The sequence below is a fragment of the Dermacentor albipictus genome, chromosome 7 (genome assembly GCF_038994185.2).
Source record: "Dermacentor albipictus isolate Rhodes 1998 colony chromosome 7, USDA_Dalb.pri_finalv2, whole genome shotgun sequence".
Taxonomy (NCBI): domain Eukaryota; kingdom Metazoa; phylum Arthropoda; class Arachnida; order Ixodida; family Ixodidae; genus Dermacentor; species Dermacentor albipictus.
In genome coordinates, this window is record NC_091827.1 from 26,055,240 (window position 1) to 26,079,345 (window position 24,106).

At 49.4% G+C, this 24,106-nt stretch overlaps 1 protein-coding gene across 3 annotated transcripts in view; it reads right to left on the minus strand.

Moving 5' to 3' along the window:
* LOC139047758 (spectrin beta chain, non-erythrocytic 1-like) overlaps positions 1 to 24,106 on the minus strand; it is a 242,785-nt gene that overhangs the window by 174,451 nt on the left and 44,228 nt on the right. The gene's annotated exons all lie outside the window — the stretch shown is intronic.

The following is a 24,106-nucleotide window of genomic DNA, read 5'->3' on the forward strand; positions in this document are numbered from 1 at the left end:
TGCCGAGACAGTTGGTCGTACACATATACGGCTGCGATTGCGGAGTTATGCGGACTGCCTCGCGTGCCTTCCTCTTTTCGCGCTCCTTTAAGTCAGATCTTTGCATTAGTAAGACCTTCACGAGGGCTAGTTGGCTCAAATTTAGAACTGAGGTTGGACGGCGCGAATATGTCAAGGACACGAGGAAACAAATACCACAGCGCTTGTCTGTGGTATTTGTTCCCTCGTGTCCTTGTCTTATTCGCACCGTTCAACATTAGTTATTTTACTCATTCTTGCAGCCCACCATGCGGGTCACGGAAGCACTCGAGTATGCCGCCATCTTGGGTTCTTAACGCTGCCATATTTTTTTTAACCTGTAATAACCAAATACATGAACGGTATGTAGTATGTACACAGTCGACTCGTACGCGTGAATGTGGTTACCCGGATACGTTATTCCGAGCTTCACGACCCCATTAATTTGAAGCAACCACGCGCAAAAGAAACTGTCCAATTGTTCACCCAACAGAGTAAGATGGCGATGCCCCTGCATCGAAAATAAAAACGTGGGGTATATTATATGTTATCGCCAAAGTTTTCTAATATGTCGCTAAGCGCGTGTTGCATCTGTTCACCGGAAATGTATGCCGTATAGAGACTGGGAAGAGGAAGTGTATATCTACCTATATATGTTTTTTTTTTTCATTTTCCATACTACATATATATGATTCCGCGTGTCCCCCGTCTAAATAACTGCCCTACTTGGGTAGGGAAGTACGGCGCCATCAGTTCATAAAGATAGCAAGAATAATGATAACAGAGCCTAACAAAACCGCAACGAAAGAGAAAAAAGAAGCAAGAAACAAAAAGACAGCTGTTTTGTCAAGCGTGAACCGGAAGGCGGCAAACCAACGAGTCTTGACAGTTACCGTGGGTTCTGTACAGACGACCGGAAACGGGGCAGCAGCAGTACTCCCTACTCTAGCAACATGCACGTACCACGCGATCAATGTGCATAACTGTGCACGACTATACGTATATAGTACAATAGTGTGCGTGCGCGAGTGAATGAGCGAGATTTCGCGGAAGCTGTAGCTATACATAGTTGTAGGTATTAGGCATGTGACTCCTAACACTGCACAGTAATTTACACCCTCAAATGTAAATAAGGATGTAAATCGGTGCTTAAATCGCACACTTGCACCCTTTTGTGGAAAGGAGTTAGTCACAGACCAATTTACACCCTTATGTATCGGTGCTTAATTCACACTCTCACGCCCTCTTGAATAAGGGAGTAAATTATCTGACAGCACATACGTGTAAGCTTTCTTAACGTTCTTTAAAACTGATGGTAGCGCTAAAATGTATCACCAACTAGCCCAGCACCAAGTTTTATTGAAGCATATTTCTTAACCTGTTTGCCGAAATGAAAGTACAAGCCACACGTAGTCCAACACGGCGATTAGTAGACGAAATCTTGCGCCTATATACATCTTCCCAATTAACCCTTCGTAAACCGTTCCTACAAACCCGATTTCAATATCACTGCATATTTTCATATCGTTCTTTTGTGACTCAGTATAACTTGTTCTTAGGGCGAGTTGGTTAACATTTGATGAGGCCACTGTAGAGCAAAAAAATACAAAAGCAAAGAAGAGAAAACCAGACATCACGGGCACAATTTCTCTTCTTTCTTTTGTACGATGTGCAAATTTTATTTTTGTGTTCGCTGCGCTACTACATCCTGCACAACACTGGACATCAGAAGCTGGTCAAGCACAGCGTAACATTTTCCATCGGCCCTCGATCTTCGTCCTCAAGACGAAATATAATGCCCTTAATTATTATCGCTCCATTACTATAACGCAAAAGTGACTCGTTTCGCTAGCACGAATAAGGCTCATTTGGACTATCTGTGCGAACATGATTACACGCTGCTTGGCGCTCATTGATAACATTATTATTATTATTATTATTATTGTTGTTGTTGTTGTTGTTGTTGTTGTTGTTGTTGTTGTTGTTGTTATTATTATTATTATTATTACACTCTTAAAACGATTGCACCCTTTGGAGTATGTGTTTGTGCCACAACGACAATCGTAATCTGCCTTTCCTGAGTTTCTCGAAAACTCGGCGCTCGCTACTTTCCTGTCGAGAATGCTGCGTCAAGCTGATAACGCGCAAGCCGTTCGTGACTGGGAAGTACCGGGCTCGCAGTGTTGAAGAAAGGAAACGCGGGCAAGACAGATGACGATTATCGTTGTGCGACAAGATAAGCTCCGAACGGTGTAAACTTTTTAGAGTGTATTATTATTATTATTATTATTATTATTATTATTATTATTATTATTATTATTATTATTATTATTATTTGTTTTGAATACATATATGCATTTGACAGGAAAGGGAAAGCGAGCAGCAGGCCGGCAAGTGCCACCGGAAGGGGCACACCGCCTGCCTGTTTTTCACAAAGGAAGAGACAGAAATATAGAAATGGAAGATAGGAAGGAAGGTGGGGAGGGGAAAAACAGGAAAGAAAGAGTAAGATGACAAATCTCAAAGGTAAAGAACGGAATAATGAGGCAGCCCGGCTCCCTGAGACCCCATAAGACAGCCCGGAGGCATAAGCGCTCCTATATAATCGATTTTTTTTTTTAACTCGCATATTACGAACGTGAAAACCGATCTGATTAAACAACATTGTTACAGAATCGGGAAAAAAGCCTCTCCGCGTACTAAGACAAAGTATATGTCCGTCTCCTCGCCATCGTTATAACGATGTATCTATAACGATGTATTACGGGTATCTCGTGTTTTAAAACCTGTATGTTTTAAAACACGAGATACCCGCCGCGGCAAGCCTTTTGTGGCTTTTGGAATAGCGCTGCATTATAATTAAAGCTCGAAGTCATGAGCTCGATCTCGTCCGCAGCGGCCGCATTTCGATGGGGGCCGAAATGCAATAACGCTCGTGTACTTAGGTTTAGGTGCCTGTTTGAGGACGTCCCCAGGTGGTCTAAATTAATCTCGAGTCCCCTCGCTATATACGGTGTACTTCATTGTCATATCTTGGGTTTTGGCGCGTAAAACCGCACGATTTACTTTTAAAACACGGAGGTGAACAGATCTGGTTCACTGCAATGTTGACGCTGCATCCCGCATTTTCGTGCCACGTCGCGGTATCCCTTAGCAAAATATCACGAATTAAGTTGAATTGCATTTCACCGGAAAATTCATTGAATATATTACAAAGTTAATATAAACACAACTTAAAGCTTGTTGAAAGCAATGTAATGTTAACGGAAACACAACAGAATTTTTATGACAGTTTCTGTAAGGGATATAACGCACTAAAGAAATTTGATTTTCTTTTTCATCGCCTGTGGCAACTTATCGGTCTAGATCGAATTATTCTAAACAGATTTCCCGAAAGATGACGGAAAGCATGCGACGAAACCACTTTCGATACCATACGTGCCCCCGACTTCATATCGCGGGTGAATATTCATCATCATCATTTATTATTCCCTTAAAGGCCCCTGCTTGGGGTACTACATGAAGGGGGGGGGGGTAGTATATTTACAGAATACACAAAAATTGGTCAGTAATACAAAGTGGCGAAAACGTGAGAAGTCATTGAATGAATAAAAAAACAGGAGACACGTGGTCAAACAGGGATCACTAAGACATACTAGAAAAAGAACATTGCAAGAATATTCCGAGTTGACCTCGAAAAGGATTGAAGCGAGTGTACAACATAAATGTACAAGGGCTCTCTGAATAATCCGCTCACGCCATCGCGGTCACTAATGCCCCTGTGGAGTGGTCTTATATGCAAATGCGAAGCATGACCGCCTGCGAAGAGACGATCGACGGCTCCTCGCGGTTCTGGGAACGTCTCTCAAGGAATCTCAAACAGATGATAAGATACGCGCAAGTTTAAACGGCGATACGATGAGATCTCGAGGAGCCTACGCGGCGACATCCAAGGTGTAGCAACCTTGCTCCGTCGGTGTTATCTCGAGCAGCTACATCGCTGCTGTGGAAGTGTAAAGAAAGGTGTCGGAGTGGTGACGGCTTTCGCGCCTAGCTTAGGCATTTTTAAAAACAGATAATTATCTATCTCGCTAAGTATGAACAGCTGGGCTAGTTGTTTATGGTTAGCATTATGAAACATAGTTCCAGCGCACAATTGAACAAGGACTAAGAGAGAACGTTGAGAACGTGGAGAGACTGGCGTTCGTGTTGTCTTTCTCTCCTCGTCCTTGTTCAGTTGTGCGCTGGAACTATGTTTCATAATTATCTATGTCACCTAGTAGCCCGTTAGCCAACTTACACAATAATTCCAGACTCAGCCAATATCCCTTTCTCCAGAGCTTTTATAAGGTTTAACCGCTTTGCCATCAATGTTTCCAACCTAGATGGTTCAAAGAAAATGGTCAGGTGATCAGTTTTCTTTTATCTTACAATTCATTAGGTATAACAGGAATATCGTGAATTTACCGTTTCTCTCCAAATATATTAAATGTCATCTCATTTCCCCTGCGCTCTCGTCGGCTTTAATGTCGCCGGCTGCGCTGTGGGAGCCGTTATCTCGGCAAGTCCTCGACGGTCCAGGCGCATTGCAGCGCCTGGGGCGAAGTTTCCGTAATACGCGTAAACATCGTTCAACCGAGGCCAACGTCTATTGCAGGGCCTATCGGAAAAGCGGAAAATATGGCCCGCCATAAACTTTCACCGATGCCTTACACAAGCGCTTCAAAGTCCGCGTTGCCAGCTGCAGCTATAACAAAAGGCGCGAACTCCGACGCGCGCGCGCGGTAGTGAAGTGTTTCAACGACGCCTCCGCGATAAAGGTCCAACGTTCAGGAGCGGTCTGAAGCCAAGCGCAGCTCCCGTTCAAACCTGCTGCTACGTTCTACGTCACATCGCCCGTCTGTACCGCGCTTCGTCTGCGCGGGCAGTGATTCGCCAGAAGACGGTCTTCTGGCGCCGATCGTGAACGGTCGCGTCGTGAAACAGACGGCGTTCGTCTGGTTCGCCAGGTACACTTCTGGCGCCGATCGTGAGCAGACGACGTCGTATACGGCGGCTAGTCGGAGGGGGGGGGGGGGGGGGGGGAGCATCGCGCACGGTCGCAGCTGCTGCGTTGGTTTCGGTCAAGATGAGTCAAAAGCGCTAGCTTTCTTTCTTTGCTGTTTTTCTTTCTTTCGAGCGTCTTTTATGTTTACAGGAGTCCAAGCTCCGAGGTCACGACTAAACGTCGCGCAGCCGGCAAGCACAGCACGCAATACTAATAACAACAAAAAGGAAGGTCATTGTCGCGAATACACTCTATGACTCTGTACCGCGCTGGAGCTAGGTGAATGGAAGCAGCCTGATCGCCTCCACAAATTCATCGAACTAACGCCGCTTCAAGCTACTATCTAACGAGACTCACAACAATATTGCCTCCTTGTAATTGTTTTGTTTTCTTTTTGTTGTAAGGGACAGGTAGGGCGCTCTTGTCATTGTATGCTGTTATCAGCGTTGCCAATCTAGCGAGCCGAGCACCGCTGCAACTGCCATTTCTTCGCTTTCAGATTTATTTCGTTGTTTTCTTTTTCTTTTCAATAGCTGACCCTGCAGCTGACACCTGCTGAATCTGCTGGCCTCTTTACAACTATAATATATAGGCCAATGAGTCATCGATGCCAGTGACGCTTTATCACCCCTATCATCGATTGTTTAACTTTACCTTTGAACTTCTCCCAATCACCGCAAACTCCACACAGAACGCTACGTCACAGCGAAACAGAGAGGTATCCTTGGCTCAAAGGAACGTGCAGCATGACCACATTTTAATGCGAACGCCCGCCTATAGCATTACCTCATCAACAGAGACATGACGTGAAACCAGATTACTATTGTCTCACGTTTAGACGGCTGTCTTACGCGCATCACCGTCAGGCTGTTCTCTTCTGATAAAGTTGAATAAACGTTGCAATCGGCTTTATTACCGGTCAAGCGTTCCCTTCAAAAGTTGATCACACCGTACAAGCAAAGCAACATCCGTACGCGCACGGTCAAAGGTCCTCAGAAAGCGCCCCGCTTACCTGTTTTTTTTTTTTCTTTTCTCTTTGTTTTTGTTGTTTCTTCCTCGTTCTCAATCCCGCGTGGCCGCTCTCGATCCTCAAGGGTCAAAGTGGGAGGAGGTCACGGTAGAAAAACCGCTCGGCGAGAAGGTAAAAAAAATGCAATAAAACAAAAAGAGTCGCGAGGCCTTCTCGCGGAGGGGCGCCACGCTAGATGGGGGTGGTGCACGAACCACGCACGCACGCACAACCAGACGACGACGAAACAGAAGTACAGCAGACGACGTCCTTGCAGTTCGAGATGGTGTCGCCGGGCGATCGCGTCGAGAGAGCGTGGGGTTCACGCACAAGCACACACACACACAAGCACGCACAGGCTCTGCAGAAAGAGAGACAGACGACTCAAACCGTTACGCCAACCGGCGAGTCAATGCGAGGACAGCGGCAACCGGCATTCGGACCGTTGCAGACGACAGCCAGGTAGCGCTGCTGCAAACGCCGCTGCAGAAGACCCGCTAGCGCACGAACAGACGCACGAACAGATACCAACCGCTAAGGGCTAAGAGGGGCTGAAGATGAAAGAATGTAATAAAAAGAAAAAGGTGGGGGGAGGAGGGGGGTTCACGATAGCGACCTTTCTGTGGCGCAAGAGGTGGGTGAGTCGAGCGACCCAAAAGATGCCTTCCCTTTCCCCCCGCCGCTACCGTCTTATCTTTTCTCCGTGCCGTTGGCTCCTAATCTCTATGCACGGGGTGGATCCGTTTGTCTGAGAGAGGACGGCGAAATTGCAGCGACGGTTGCAGGCGCCTGGCTGTGAGGTGGCAAGGCGAAGGGAATGCGCGCCAACGGTCGGTTATACGACAGAAGAATGCAGGGGCGTATATGGTTAGAAAGGGTTGCAGAAACAGGGTTTCACAACGCGGACGCACAAGGGGTGGCTCGGCTGACGCACGCGCAGTGAGCTATGCGCCGACTGTGCAGAATACTGCGCGACTTCCGCAGCGGTCAAACGTCACTAAACTCTTAAACAAAATTACACCCCCCTGGGTCGTACCTTGCCCGCACAACGATAATCGTCATCTGTCTTGTCCGCTTTTCCTTTCTTTAACGCTGCGAGCCCGGTACTTCCAAGTCACGAACGGCATGCGCGTTATCAGCATGACAAATCATTCTCAAAGGGAAAGTAGCGAGCGTAAGGGTATGACGCTGACAGAAAAGGAATACCAAGAAGCTATACTCCGTAATGACAGGTTAACACGTAAATAACCGTCACCTCACCGCACCCCCGCCCTCCTTACGGAGCTGATCGTCGAGGAGAGGCATATTTAAAGGCACGCGACAGAAAGCATGACAAACCGACCGCTAGAGTAACAATCCCCCGAGTGTTGAATTATTATAACTATTCTATATATATCCATTACAGCACAAAGGCGTCTCCCAGCGGTCTCCAATAACCTCCGTCACGCGCCAACCTGCCCATCTTATGCCTGCAAATTTCGTAATGAAATTAGAATGGAACGAGAATACTTGGCGAAAGATAAATGCTATACGGTATATATCGGGAATTCGTGGGCTATGCGGTGGCCCTCGTATTTTGTTCATTTTGGCAACGCCGTACGATGATTATAGCGAGCGCACTGCTTTACAAGACGGAGATAAGTGAGTCGACGCTATATACGTCTGCATTCCAACCGGCTTTGCAGACGATTACCAAGAAACTCACGCGGAAACATGTCGCCGCCACATGCGCGCCATCATCTCTGCGTTGTCGTTCCGTATATACGCGAAACGCTGACGTCACAGTATAACTATAGCGGTGTTACCAGGACGTACATCCTACGGGAACAGGCATCACAGCAGGAAAGGAAGAAGCGAATAAATTAACGAGAAAGAAAAAGGAGGGAACAGGGGAGGGATTGCTAAAGTGTGACGTACCTACGGACGCTCTAAAACAGCACATATCCCGCTATTTCACGCATGACATTGGACCGTGGAGGTGCCCGCATCATAATTAGCCTTCCTACCGCGCGACACAGGGTTTCACTAATTAATGCCTTTATTGGTCTCTCTTTGGTTACTTTATTTTGTTCGCTTTTTTCTTTGGCATTCGATCCTTCTCAAATGCGGAGACATGCGCAGAAGCCCCATGGAGGCTACAAAAAAAAAAATTTTTACGATCCGCTACGGAAGCACTTCCATAAGAAGCATACAGTTCCATATATATGTTCCATACAGTGGCGTAGCCAGAAATGCGCATCCAAGGGGGGATGGGGGGACGGGGGGGGGCGGGGGGGGGGGGAGGCTTGGACTGTCGCATACAAACACAGTATCCTCCAGGAAACCGAAACCGAAACCGAAACTGGATGTGGAAAAGATGTTGCATTAAATTATTAACGGCACTCTGAGGCTTATTATGTCTCGGGCTTACAGCTCCAGAACGTCCACATAACGCAAAAAAAGAAGAATGCATAGTAGTAAATATCACGTCAGTACCCCTTTTGAGGGAGCCGGGGCGTAAGCAAGCAGTTATTCAGTTCTATACAACAGAAATAAACTAACGTGAGAAGAGGGGGTGGGGGGTGGGGGGTATGACCCGTATGAAATGTCACCCGCATTACCTATTAACGAAACGCGAGTCTGAAGGCTTTGAGGCTGAATTTATTCCGCTGCCATCGTTTCAACGCTAACGAGGTATTTCCCCCTACGGGAACGGTGGACGGCGTATACGTGACAGAGAGACCGAGAGGGACCGCACGTGGAGATTGCGCGATATGCGAACAGCGAAAAAAAAATATAGTAGCGCAGAAGTATGTCACGCCACAGCGCGAATAAAGCGGACAGCAAGCTCGAGCGAATACTAAAACACAGATGCGGAAAACTTGAAAAAAAAAAAAGAATTTGAGTGCGAGTCTTACAGGTACGCGGGGTCGTCCACTTCTAGGGGAAATAAAATACCTCATCTGCAATTCGAGCCAGCATAACGCGAACATTTCTTCAACGGCAACGGGATTAAACGTGCCTCGTACAAACGCCCCATGTGGATATCTATAACGACACTTTCAAGGGCAGAAACTTGTTTCTATAGTAGAGTCCGACGGTATCGCAAAATATGGCGAGAGAATCTACGAAATCAACGTTGAAAAATAAAGAAAAGACGTAACTTTTTCCGAAGGTATACACAACTATACGGAAATGTGAGGAGACGAACAGACGTACAGCATTTTAGTTGGAACAGTCGCCCGAACTGGTAGCGAAGCTCAATGAAGCAGTTTTTCAGGGGGATTTAGTGTGCGAGCGTGGCCTCCGAGATCGATCAATCAATCAATCAATCAATCAATCAATCAATCAATCAATCTTTATTTCCAACGACAGTTGGGAGTCCCTTAGGCGAAAAGCGGTAGTAACACCACTTGAAGATACCTAAGGGCCCACGTACATGACAGCGGTCATGTACGTGGGCCCTTCTGGTGATATCGGAGGCCAGGGTGCGATACGCGTATACGCGGCGACGCCAAGAGGAAGAAAGCGATGTGATGCTGCTCGTCGAGGGCAGAATGGTGACGACGCGGTGAATGCACAGGAAGCCCTAGAACATTTAGAAGCCACCGATGCAATTGCCAAGCCGAGATAGGGCGGTTGCGGAATCGGCACTGGCCGACTACATGTGGCTACATTTGAGGCTTGCGTGCCTCTTGTGTTAGTGTGGTACACACCCATATTGCGGGGTGGGCCAAGAATGGACCAAGCATGGATCCAAGGATGAGCATCCTACTCAATAGGGTAAACGAACTGGTGGCAATCCAAATGTGAAAAAAAGTAACAAAATAAAGGGAGCCGTCAAATGTCATGCGCTATTTCATTGAGAGGGTTGCGTGCTTTAGAGATACCTATGAGACGACATGTGCAGTTTTTTTGTTGCGATTTCTTGGGAGAGACAGAGAGAGAGAGGTTCTTTATTGGAAGGCAGAGAATTTTGCCGGCGTGTATATGACTGCTGACATTCTTCTGAGTAAAGCTGGGGAAGGGGATTGCAAGATTCTCCTTGCCTAAGGTCATTGTTAGCAATCTGTTGTCTGAATTACGAAGAACTAATGTATGCTCACTGGCCCTACTTCGTCGCTGAACATTTCGTGTATATCAGTCATTATTCTCAGAGAAATGCATTATAAAACATACATAGATACACACGCACAAACACACATAAATACATACACAACCAAATCGAAGGGGTGTAGGCAAAAAAACTACGCTTTCAGAAAACATTAATGCGGGTCATCAGTGCTAACTATACCACGCCTGAAGTTAGCGAAACATTAGTGTGCAAGATTTAAGGGGAGCTTTAAGCTGCAACAGAGTATGAATATTAATAATGTGTTTCACTTGAGATTGATTGATTGATTGATTGATTGATTGATTGATTGATTGATTGATTGATTGATTGATTGATTGATTGATTGATTGATTGATAATGCTTTATGACACAAAGGCATCTAGCCCTAGGAACGCCAAGGAAATTGTGTCGACTTTTTGGACGGGATTAGATCGATTAAATGTAGAATTTCATTTGGCGAAATTTAAACCGGCGTGCGTCTATTAACAGCGTTGTAAAGGAAGCGTACATAGGGCCTATCGAGACACACGCATAGGTTTCGAAAAAGAAATTTTACATGTTTTCTTAAAATAATTTGTACACAAGAGGTACATAATATCCCAATAAAGCAATGCATCAGGAAAAAGCGGATGTGCGTATGTATGGAACTTCCCTCGAGAGTGTAAAACACTGCGCACAAGTCGTGTACCCCCGGGCACGAGCTATCGTATTCTCTTGCACCGAAGGCTACGTACTACGTACGTAGCCTACGTAGTACTCAGGCTACGTAGGCTACTACGTACTACGTACTACACGTACGTAGCCTACACGTAGCCTACGTAGTACGTAGGCTACGTAGGCTGCTACGTACTACGTACGTAGTACGTAGTAGTACTACATAATGCGTGCGAGCGCTGGAGTGTGCTGCAGACGTACAAGCTCCCAAACGGCCGGAGCGTACCCGCCGCGTTCGGCACGTTCGCAACAGACTGCGAATTCCGCACAATGAGCTTCGTCGAGCACTGTCAGCGCGCAGTGAAAAAAAAAAGAAAGAAAGAGAAAAAGAGAAAGGGTAACGAACCGAAGTGGGTGGGTGAGTGAAATGTCACCGCTGCTTGCGCAACGCTGACAGACAGTTTCGTAAACGCGCATTCCAGAAGATACGCCTCGCGTCGGAGCATCGCTGACGCCCTCGCCATTGCATATATCGTATACGTTCATTTCGTTCATTCATCCCGTACGCAGAGGCGGAGTCGTGCCAAGGGCGGTCGATATAATGGCGGCAATGACGTAATAGTAGTGCGCTAATAATAGACGGACATGCTGCCCTCGCTAGAATGTCTCGCAGCTGCGAGGGCATGCATACAGCCTTATTATATACAAAGCAACGCAGCTGCTTTCTACAGATGGGGCGTTCAGCCCTTATCCCTTCATTTTCATAATTTTCAGGATGGAGTACGATATGAGAATATACTAACGTCGATTTCGGTACTGCCGCAAGTTGTGCAACAGCGACCGCTGTTGATCGCGATCAAGAAATCCGATCCTGATCGGCCCCGATCGCGATCAGAAGTGTACGTGTGACACCGATATTACGTCCACTTCAGGACGTATAGGCCCTGAAATTCATAAAATATTACGAATTTCACCCCTCCGCCTAATTTTCTGCCGTCCTCGACGGCGCTTCCTTTCTCTAGGCACCCATTCTGTAAACTCTAATGGCCCATCGTTTACCTGCCCTATACGCATCACGTGGCCTGCACAGCTCTCAATGTAAACTACAATATCGGCTACCCCCGTTTGCTAGTCTCCCAATCCGCACCGCTGTGTTCGTGTCACTCTAGTAATTTCAGTACGCCTGGCCCGGAAATACGGCTACTTCCGGGCCAGACAAGAAGCCTCTTCTTCAGACAAGGAGGCCACAACGCGGCGTTGTCTGTGGTGTTGGACTGCTAAGCACGAGGTCGCGGGATCGAATCCCGGCCACGGCGGCTGCATTTCGATGAGGGCGAAATGCGAAAACGTCCATGTACTTAGACTTAGGAGCCCGTTAAAGAACCCCAGGTGGTCCACATTTCCGGAGTCCTCCACTACGGCGTGGCTCATAATCGGATCGCGGTTTTGGCACGTAAACACCCCCCCCCCTTTTTTTTTTCTTTAGTACTGCGGCGTTCGCTTCTGTAGGCATGTATGAAATATACGACACTTTCGAATAACGAATCGAATGGTGTCCCAATAGATTCGGTCTTCGAATCACGTATTCATTATTCGTAAACGCGAATAGTATTTTCTAATACTTTCCAAATATTTCGAAACGTCAACTGCGCCCAATAAAACATAAAATTGGGGGAAAGCACGGTAAATTTTCGCCTCCGTGGGCTCATATACAGTGAAAGCTCGTTAATTCGAACTTCAATAATTCGAATTTATGGATAATTCGAACTGTACGATTTGGTCCGGCCCAAGCTCCACAGAAGTCTATGTATAAAAAAGTCCGTTAATTCGAACGCGAGAAGGTTTCCTCACGGATAATTCGAACTACGCTCGCCTAACACACGGCCAGAGAAACGCGCCTACTGCCTACACACAAGGCTGTATTGCCTCCGAAACGGAGAGAATGGCGAGAGAAGGCAAAATCGGAAAAAAATCTAACCGACACGGGGTCAGCCAGAAGGCAGCGGCGGCGGCGGCCTCTCCGTTCTACGTAACCCCGAGACTTCTTCCCCGTTGCGAATCTCGGAGGCTTCGCAAATCTTGTACAGCTGCTAATGTGCGGAGATGGCACGGCAAGCTCCAAAACACAGTGAATCAAGTACGTCGCAGCTGCGCTTGCAATCAAGAACCAACGAATCAGGGCCTTCGCCACCTTCACATGTTCAGCGTCTTTGTCTCGGCAGTCTTCATCGGTTGTGCATCTCTGTTTTCAGCTTAGGACGTATCGGCCGTCGCGATTCATTGTGATGGTGTTAAGCCTCGGCTAACGTTCGTTTCGGTGGACATCGGTGGTGTGGCACAGTCGGACCCAGAGCTTCGACTTCAAGGTGGCGTGTGCCCGCGGCACACGCCATCACTTTCTGACACGCCAAATTTCTGACATGCCCTACTACTTCCAAATGGCAGTGTACTGTTGCCCTCCTTCACTTTCGTTAGTTCGAACTTTCGTTAATTCGAACTGAAGCGGCTTCCCCTTGCGGTTCGAATTAACGAGCTTTTACTGTACTACGTATTCGATTCGCTTCTGGCACTATTCGATTCGGTCCCCAAAAATCGCTATTCGCACACCCATAGCTGTTCGCTTCATTATAGGATGCGCATGCGCAGGGCTCACCTCTCACTGAACTACATGGAGCTGGAGAGAGAGAGAGAGAGAGTTACGGAGGAAGAGTTTTAAAGAACAATGGCGCGCTGCCATTCCGGCGCGTTCGCGAAAAGGGCGGAAGTACCACGTGCGTCTGCACTTTCTCCGGGACCGTCCCAGTTACGCCGCGTGAAAAGAGCGAGCGCCCAGAGATGTGGTACGGGCGGACTGCATCCTCGTGTGTGTGCACTCACATACTACCGAGATCCTCCAGACTATATGGGCGTGCTTTGTGTGACGTCTGCGACGGCGGCGAACGGAGTGTGGCGTGTATGCTGATATGAAAGGCGCGTCTCTGTGGTGGCCGGAGGGAGTTTTGTTTCTCGGGAAGAGACGTGGTTAGCGAGAGCCGCGTCACAACGCCGGGCGAAACGTCGCCGAAGCCAACGACAACGACAGCAAAAGAAAAAAAAATATGACACGGCGCCACGGTGACCCGACTAGCGCATAGGCGCAGGCGCGACGCGGACGCCATGTGCACGTGTTGACCCGGCGGCCCGCGCAGTTTGTACAAGAGGCGGCGACGATCGTTCGACCACGAGGCGCCTGCACTACCTTTCTATCTTTCTTTCTTTCTTTCTTTCTTTCTTTCTTTCTTTCTTTCTTTCTTTCTTTCTTTCTTTCTTGAATGTATACACAAATGTTCGAGGTAGAAGGTCAGCACACTCAATCACACGAGCTGCGCGTGCTCTCGTTCCAGAGCCGCGAATATGCGAGTTGAGTGGTGGCCAGAGCGAGCAAGTGTATTACAAGTGTATTCGGGGATAAAGTGCTGCCGAGAGCGAGAGAGATCGGAAAGTGCGAGTTTTCCGACTGACGTGAATGGGCGGGTACCTCTGCATAGGGGTGGAGAAATTAAAGACTGAAATATCCGTGCGCGAAGAGGCGCTGCGATCGCCGAGGAGTGTGGACGTGCTCGCGTCGGCTCCGTGTTCGTGAAATGATTTTGCAGCATTTTCTTGCGAATTGTGGCCTAATTTTTACACCAGTCGATCCGTGAAGATACCAGGACTCCGTAGACGCCTCATTTTCAGGTGGGACACTCCATTTCCCTGTGCTACGGACATTTTCCTGTGCTGCGAACGTTTTTGTGAATCGCCCACGCCGCCGCCGCGCGTGCTCGCCGGGCGCACCGGATGCGCGGCGCGCTCTCGAGCGAGCTCCGCACCGCCGATCAAGTTTCTCTGCCCCAGCAACGAGCATGGAGCTCGAAGTGGCCGTCGAGACGGGCTGGCGAACAACTCGCCTTCGCCAACCGGCGAAGCTGAGGGACGGCTCTTCACCCCAGAATGACTCTACCCAAACCTCAAGCACTCGTTCTCGTTCCAAGACCAGGCCACCAGTCAAGGCACAAGTTCTAAAGGCTGGACGCATGCCTCCGCTACCTTCCAACCAGATTAAGATCATCATTCGCCCCAAGGGAGCCCTCAACATCGCCAAAATTGGTAGTCCTACCGTGACTACAGCCGTTCTCCAAGCCGCACAGCTCAGCCCAGCAGATATTATACAAGACACGGTGTGCCCCAACACCCAACAAAATATTATCGTTGTCTGTACACCAAGTCTGCAGAACGCCGACCGGTATGTCTGCATAAAATCTATTCAAGTCAATGGGGTCACGCACGATGTTAACGCGTATGAGACGGCCGCCGAGGACACCACGAAGGGAGTCATCCGCGGAATCCCCCTCTCCGATACCCCACAGCAAGTCAACGCCAATATCGTCAATACCCGCAACCCCCTCGCACTAGCCGCAAAACGCATTGGAACGACAACCACCGTTGTTATCGCCTTCAGTGGCCCCGACGTGCCATATCTGGTCTGTTACGGAGCTACCTTAATCCCATGCTCATTATTCCGCAAGCAAATAGAAATTTGCTACCAATGCGGCCGCCTCGGACACCGCATGGATGTCTGTCCTTTTCCAAATAACAAGATCTGCAGAGGTTGTGGAGTCCGCAACCCACCTCCCGATCACACGTGTAACCCGAAATGCTCACTGTGCGGCGGCCCTCATCTTACAGCGGACAAATCGTGTACGGCTCGCTACAAGACACCATACGTTATTCGCAAGCGCATTGGGGAACGCCGAGCTGCAATGCAAGCCACCCTTCAAGAAAGCGACTTCCCGCCCTTGAACTCCAAGCCCCGCTCCAGATCCCGGACTCCATCACGCTCGAGGCAACATTGTTCCCGGACCCCTTCACGTTCGAGACAGCGCCGTTCCCGATCCAGATCTACCTCTACCCCACCCGCCAAGTCTCCTATTAACAAGGTGAGCTTCGCAGAAGCCCTTAAGGGCGCCTCGCGAGAGGGTCGCAACACATCTTCTCCACAGTCCACGAACACCAATGATAACGCAGAAATAGCTCACCTCAAAAAAGAAAATGCCATTATGCGCGACCTAATTCACAAGCTCTCGCAAGAGGTTCGCGATCTTAAACAATCCAAGACACCCGCCCCTACACCACCCGCCGAAGCGCCCCACTCCTCTAGCCACGACGCTCCATTGACACCAGCCCCCAAAAAGCGGGCCCTCCAAGAGGGAGCCACGGGCCAAGTGCGCTCAGAGGTTAAAGACATGCTAGTCTCACTTCAAAGCGCGATGACCACACTCCAGAACGCAGTCGAATCCATGCAACACGCCGTTCTCGCACTGGCACAGCGCGTCACAAACATTGAAACCCACCAACAAACTCTCCCCATGCCCGCTCCTCCTACCCTCCAAACCCCAGCACTGCCCCTGACGGCATCCCCCAATCCCCATCATGGCCCACACTAACAGAGATACACTTATCTGGCAGTGGAACTGCCGAGGCTATCTCCGCAAACAGCCAGTCATCCGTCAACACCTTCGTACCCTCACCCGGCAACCGGACGTCATCATGATTCAGGAAACCCATATCGATTCGGTCACCCTCCCAGGTTACCAACCTTTCATCCCGCCACATGCTTCTCGCCGCCTCTGCACTTTCGTCCACAAGAGAATCACCGCCATCGAACACAATCTCCACGACCGAAACATCGAACACCTTCTCGTTGAACTTATCCCCACCAAGAGACGTAAGGAAAGTATTTTTCTCCTTAACGTGTACAGCCATCCCTCTGCCAAAGTTCGAAGCCGTTTTCTCACCCTCTTCAAGAAGGCCCTTAACGTAGCTGGCACCAACCCCCTCGTTATCGGTGGAGACTTCAATCTCCCCCACACGGTATGGGGATATGGCTACTCGACGACGGCGGCTCAAAACCTCTGGAAAGACTCCCAAGACCTCGGCCTCACTTTCATTACAGACCCCACGTTCCCCACACGCCTCGGTAGCTCCACTTCCCGCGACACGACCCCCGACCTGACATTTACCAAGAACGTCAACAATGCTCAATGGAGCAACACACAACATGATCTCGGTAGTGACCATTCCATCATTGCCATACTTATCCCTCGGATAGCTGCAGTTACTGCCAAACCCCGTGAGTTCACTTGGGTTGACTGGGATGCATTTCGCAAGCATCGTTCCGCTGACCAGCACGCGGAACGCATAGCGGACATTGATGCATGGACCCGAAATCTCCACTCCGATACCAATGCAGCCACGCACACCGTTACCACCGATGCCCCCGTCGAGCGCATGGACAGTAGACTGGCCCATCTCCTCGCGGCTAAAACATCCATCCTATCCCGCTGGAAGGGGCAACGTCTCAACAGGCGCCTCCGCACTAAAATAGCCCTCCTCAATAAGGAAATCGAAGTCCATTGCCTCACTCTGAGCCGTCAGCAGTGGACTGAACTGTGCAATACTGCTGACGGACAGATCCATTGTCCCTCTTCTTGGAAGCTTCTCAAACACCTCCTCGATAGTCAAGCCACCCGCTCTTCCCAACAAGATCGCCTCACTAAACTTCTCTATACAGAAAGGAAGAAACAGGGCCGCGCCCAAGTCTTAGACTACCTCACCAACAAGTATCTCCCAGTGGGCCCAGTGCAATCTCACGGCTCCTACACCGGGGCCCCCAACCCCCCACTGGACGAAGACTTTAGTGTCGCTGAGATCCAAGCCGCCCTGCATAAATTAAATAGCCGTTCTGCCCCTGGGCCCGATGGGGTCACTAACAAAGCCCTCCGTAATCTGGATGATGCCTCCATCACCCACCTGACAGACTATATCAATGACTGCTGGCGTAATGGTGCCATTCCGCCGGCTTGGAAAACAGCAAAGGTCATCCTTATTCCCAAACCTGGCAAACCTTCTAGCCTCGATCATCTTCGCCCCATCTCACTAACCTCATGTGTGGGAAAGGTTATGGAGCATGCCTTCCTCACGCGAATTAACACCCATCTGGAAGACACTGCAGCGTATCCTCACTCTGTCATTGGCTTCCGGGCCCACCTGTCGACCCAAGACGTCATGCTACAACTTAAGCACCATATACTAGAAGATAGAACACGTACTACTAAAGCTATACTCGGCCTCGACCTCGAAAAAGCATTTGACAGCATAGCCCATTCCACCATTCTTGACCGCATCTCACGCCTTAATATCGGTGCGCGAGCTTATAATTACGTCAGAGACTTCCTCTCTAATCGCACGGCCTTCCTTTCGGTGGGGGATCTCCGCTCCGACGCCCAGACTTTGGGCAGCGCGGGAACCCCCCAGGGCTCCGTTATCTCCCCAATGCTTTTTAATCTTGTCATGATCGGTCTTGCCAAGGAGTTGCAGCAAGTGGACGGTGTCACCCACACCATATACGCTGATGATATAACCATCTGGGCCCACAAAGGCAGTGATGGCGAAATAGAAACGGCACTACAATCCGCCATTGAAACAGTCGAGACCTATATCCAAGGCACGGGGCTTCGCTGCTCCCCTGCGAAGTCCGAACTCCTTCTCTACAGGCCTACTCTCCGTGGCCGCCGTCCAAAATGCTGCACCGCTAAACGCCATTACGAAGACATTGCGCTTCATCTCACGGATGGCAGCCCCATACCCCTCGTCACCAATATCCGTGTGCTCGGCTTGCTCATAGAGGAGAACGGAGCGAATGGCATGGCCCTTGCCAAAATCAAGATGAACACAGCTAACACCATGAGACTTTTGAAGCGGGTCTCCAACCGCCGTGGGGGTATGAAAGAGGAGAATCTGCTCCGATTAATCCAGTCATTCGTAATTTGCCACATCACCTACGTTGCTGCGTATCTAAACTGGTACAAGGCTGAACAAACCAAGCTCAACATCCTCCTACGCGGAGTCTATAAACAAGCCCTCGGCCTCCCCGGTTGCACCAGCACTGAGCTCCTCCTTCAACTAGGCGTCCATAACACACTGGACGAGCTCATCGAGGCCCAACGTCGCTCTCAACTGGAGAGACTCACTCTCACAGCGACGGGTCGCCATATCCTTACCTCGCACGGCATCACCTACCACCATCAACACGGCCATAAGCACCAGATCCCCTCCACCATACGAGCTTGGATTCACGCCGATCCTATCCCCAGAAACATGCACCCCGAATACAACCACGCACGTCGCACAGCACGTGCCACGGTTCTCACCAAATCCCTTACTCGCCACGACGGTGTGAGTTTCGTCGACGCCGCCGAATATCCCCACGGTACCCGCTTTGCAGCCGTCACCACGCGTGAAGGCTCTCTCCACCATGCTATCAGCCTAGTAACCGCACACGCTGAGGAAGCTGAAGAAGTGGCCATCGCGCTAGCCACACTAGACCCAACATGCCATACCATCGTCTCTGACTCCCGCTCCGCCGTTATCAACTATATCAACGGCCGTATTTCACACCAAGCCTTGCGCATCTTGCAACAAGCGCCCCGCTCAACCGACCATCAGGTTACACTCGTCTGGTTCCCGGCTCATGTAGGCACCGTCCACCCGCACCTCCCCAACCTGAACGAGGTTACCCACTCCCTGGCGCGAGGCCTAGTAAACCGCGTGGGAGAAGGGGAGGCTGCCCCCACCGGTAGGGATCGCCTGACACGCTACAATGATCTTGTGAAGTCCTTCTACTTAGAGCGTAGAACCTTCCCCGGCCCACACAACAAACTATCCCGAGCGCAGGCTACAACTTTCCGCCTGCTACAAACCAATACTTACCCCTCGTTACAGCTTTATAACAAGATCTACCCAGACATTTACCCCAATCCCACGTGCCATATCTGCAAGACACAGCCAGCCACACTTCCACACATGCTTTGGGACTGTACACACCAATACCCCGACACTAACCCCACGACCCTCTCGTCGAGGTGGCACGCTGCCCTGCGTAGCCCCAACCTTGACGAACAACTCTGGGCGACCCAGCAGGCCTGCGAGGCGGCGAAGAGGCAACACCTCGACGTCCCCACGTGGGAGGCCTAGGCCCAGCCACCATCTCTTGCTGGTTTCAATAAAGTTTATTCAGTCAGTCAAATATCCGTGCGCAAGTTGAGTGAGCTCAGTTGAATGACAGCGAGAGCCTATGAAGTGAGGACAGAAACTCAGTGAGTGAGTGAGTGAGTGAGTGAGTGAGTGAGTGAGTGAGTGAGTGAGTGAGTGAGTGAGTGAGTGAGTGAGTGAGTGAGTGAGTGAGTGAGTGAGTGAGTGAGTGAGTGAGTGAGTGAGTGAGTGAGCGATCGAGCGAGCGAGCGAGCGAGCGAGTGAGTGAGTGAGTGAGTGAGTGAGTGAGTGATTGAGTGAGTGAGTGAGTGAGTGAGTGAGTGAGTGAGTGAGTGAGTGAGTGAGTGAGTGAGTGAGTGAGTGAGTGAGTGAGTGAGTGAGTGAGTGAGTGAGCGAGCGAGTGAGTGAGCGAGCGAAGTCCAATAATTTGCCGAGCTACGATCGCGAGACCTTTTGGCAACAGTACACAGCTCTACACAGCCCCCCCCCCCCCCAGCCTCACCTCCGGCAATGCCAAGTGTCGCGCCATTCCCCGCACACCATTCGCTCCTTCCCGTTATGATGTAAGTAGTTTAGTAGAGTGGTTTGCTGGGCCAGTTGGTGCATGGTGAACGTAAAAGGGGTTCCAGCATGTACGGACGCGAGCCCAAGTAAGAAGAAACGGACAGGACAATGCCGGATTGGACAACGCTGGACTGGACAACCAGCGTTGTCCTGTCCGTTTCTCCTTTCTTGTGCTCGCGTCCGTACTTGCTGGAACCCCTTTTACGTTCACGACGTGAGCAACGCGAGTTCGCGTTTTATGCGCGGGGTCAGCGCCGTATACACGCTCCTATACGAGTGATGCATGTGCGGCATTCGGAATGTGGACAGGCGAAATGAACGATGCGATGCGCCCCCACGGTGCCCGCTCATTAGTCGCGCCCTTAATTGGTTTAGCGCGGGAGTAATTTCCGCGGAACTTTCCTAACACGTTTCGCGCTGGTTTCCGCGACGCGTATACGAGACCTACGCTTGGCCTTGCGTAGCTAAAATAAATAAAGAAGGAAAAAAAAAGCTAACCTCGCGTCTAAGAAACGTGTCTTAATTGTTTATGAGGATCCGTCATAACGGACGCGTGCGCTAAGCACAGCTATATGCCATGTGTTCTAACTAACCTCATCAAAGCTTCTCAACGAAAAAAAAAGAAATTAAAATACGCGGTGCAAAATAAAATTATAGGCTTACGGAGTTCCGTCGTCAGAGGTCTGTCGACCGAACACTGCATCGTTCTTAAAATCGCGTCTTGATCCAGGTTTGTTTCTTTTTTTTTCTTTTTCGTTGAACAGTTAGACTAACGTTAGCTGAGACACCCAATATAACGCTATAGTTCGCTTCCAACGATATATACGGGACTATATACGACACATACTGCGATATAGCCGCATGCGCCTTCCCAAATTTCGCGCGCCCATTTCCGTTTCGCTACTCTTTTCTTCCACGCCCTCAATCCCTGTCAATCACTTCCCCCCCCCCCCCTCACGCCAACCCCTTAGAACAGACGACACAGGGAACAGAGCAGAAACACCTAGAGAGAACAGAATCGAAACTTTGCATATACCGCTCTCGAGGCGGCCATTGTCGTCATTATAACGACGACAATGAGTGCTTACGTGATGCGACAACGAGTGAAGGCGCCATTTGTACCTATAGATACAAGTGACGCCTTCGGTCAACACGCGAGACTGTTGCGCTCACGTGCTGCGTGCGACCACCTGCGCGGGGCTCACCGTATCAGCAGCGCACGATGCAAATCAGCCGGCACAATTGGCTGGCTTATCGCCTCCCGCACACTTTCACGCGCCTGTTTTTCGTACGCGACGCTCTTCGCATGCTCGTTAAAACGAGTAACTCCGAGTGCACGCGTGTGCACAAAGTCCATAATGAGTCAAAAGCGTGGCTGTTTGGGCGAGTTGGTATGTCATGACTGTTTTAGGCTTGTAGCTTGTAGGTTTGCCGAGTGTATAAGTAGTCTTGTGTCACGAAATAAACTGTCAGTTGGAAGTTAGCGCTCACTCTGTTTTCCGTTCCCTTTGATTACCCCTACCTCCTTCCTTTTTTGCTCTTCCCAGCTGCGCTACAAGCCTAAAACATCCATAATGAGTCATCGCCGAGACACGCGGTTCATCTATCCATTCCTTCTCACTTTTCTCTCTCTTCTGTCTATCTCTCGAGATCAACAAGACGTCTACGCCGGCACCTCCTCAAGACGACTATTATAGGCGACATATAACTCTCTCTCCACGACGCCATCATTTCTGTCTCGCTATATACCCCGTGACCTACGCTCCACATTTCGACGGCTGGGTTGACGTACCGCGCCGCGGGGGGCCAGCCACCAACAGCGAAGCGAATTAAAGGATGTCGCTGCAGCGCCCATGACAGAGGCTGTCCTCCCCGACACTGAGCAGATGGACCGTGAGCGCCATCTCATCTAAAGACGCGCTCCGGAACGCGCACTTGTAACACTCTGCATTCCTTACGTGCTGGCTCGTTATTAGTTACGTGCACCGTTGCGGAAGAAGGAGCCATACAGCTCCTTGCTTCTATGGATTTGCTCCACAGATTTCAGAATCTATAGGCTCTATCGTTTCTTTCGGACGCCGGAGGAAGAAATTCGCAGCAACGAACAAAGAGTGAAATAACCGTCTATAGCCTCCTGAGTCCCCGCTATGGGGATTTGTCCAATATATTGGACATTAAAAAATAAGACAGCACTTCTGTCACAAGGCTTTCATCCTCATAAAACCGCACTGTCCAACTTATTGGACAGCTGCTTGCGCCATCTATGCAGCATTGATGAAAATACATCGTTCAAATTCCTGCCGAAACAATTCCACAATGGCGGCATTCAGCGGCGCGGCGTTTTACGGCAGCTGCCGAAGAAGTAAGCACTGTTTCTCGTATTTCTACCTGCTTTCAGGGCATATCTTTTATTTTATAATAAAGTTAATACAACAGCATAAGCGCAGAATACGAAATATAAATTTTTGGCGCGCTTACTTTTTTTCACGCTTCCTTTGATTTCGCGTGTCCATTATGTTGGACGCTAGGACTCAACCGGGTTATTTAGACCGCGCTTTTGAGATGGCCTTGTTATGAACAGCAGGCGAGTACTGTTGGCATTTAGCGGCTTGTGGATGAAATCGCGTCTCTTTTTTTTCTTTAGGGGCCTGGCCTCGCGTGTCTGATGAATTAAGCGGATAACTTTTCTTTTTTCAATCCATGGCTAGGACCCGCAAGACACCTGTCGCAGGTGGTCTCGTAAAGAACAGAACATATCGATGTCCCTCGACCAGATATTGTGCGCATGTACAACGTCAACATGGGGGGTGTTGACAAGGCAGACCAAATGATAAGTTACTACAGGATAAAAGCACGCGTCAACCAGTGGACAGTCAGAGCCATCTTTCACCTCTTCTACATTGCCCTCAGCAACTCCTGGGTGCAGTACACGCGGGACATATGCTCCCTAAAGAAACAGCGGAAAGAAATACTCAAATCTATGCAGTTCCGCCAATCTGTTGCTGAGACTCTCGTGGCTCAAGGGAAGAAGCAGGATGAAACGAAGAGTGAGAACAAAGCCGAGTTGCATCCGCCATCAAGGCAGGCTCGACTGTCTCCTCGAGAACCCTCAAAAAAGAGCACTACCCACTGCTCAATGCTGGCTGACACTGCAAACGCTGCCCGTTGCAGACTACATGGCTGCGACATGGAAACAAATCTTTTTCACCAAATGTCGGCTATTTTTCGGCATCACCCAGGAAAAAAAAGTGTTTTGAAATTGCCCACAGGAAGTGAACACAAGAGCAAAATTTTTGTTGAGCAGAGGAATGCTCTTTTTTGTACTTTATTCACTACTTTGCCTTTCGAGTTATAAAATATTTTTGCACACGAGTTTGAGCGAAATATCTGCGGTATGACATTACGTGCGCGCTAGGTAAAAAAGACCGGGTAGCATCCCAGTGTCCAATATATTGGACATCGCGCTGAGCTCAAATTATCAGGGCTGTTAAAAAAATATTTAACACTTTTCATCTTCATACACCTACTGACTTATTCTGAAAGTTTGGAAAAAATCTGTGCACCCAAATGCATCCCGGGTCTCAGGAGGATAGAGAGCCAATTTTAAGGCAATGGCTTTGATATCCTCCTCTCCTCGCACTTCCCCACA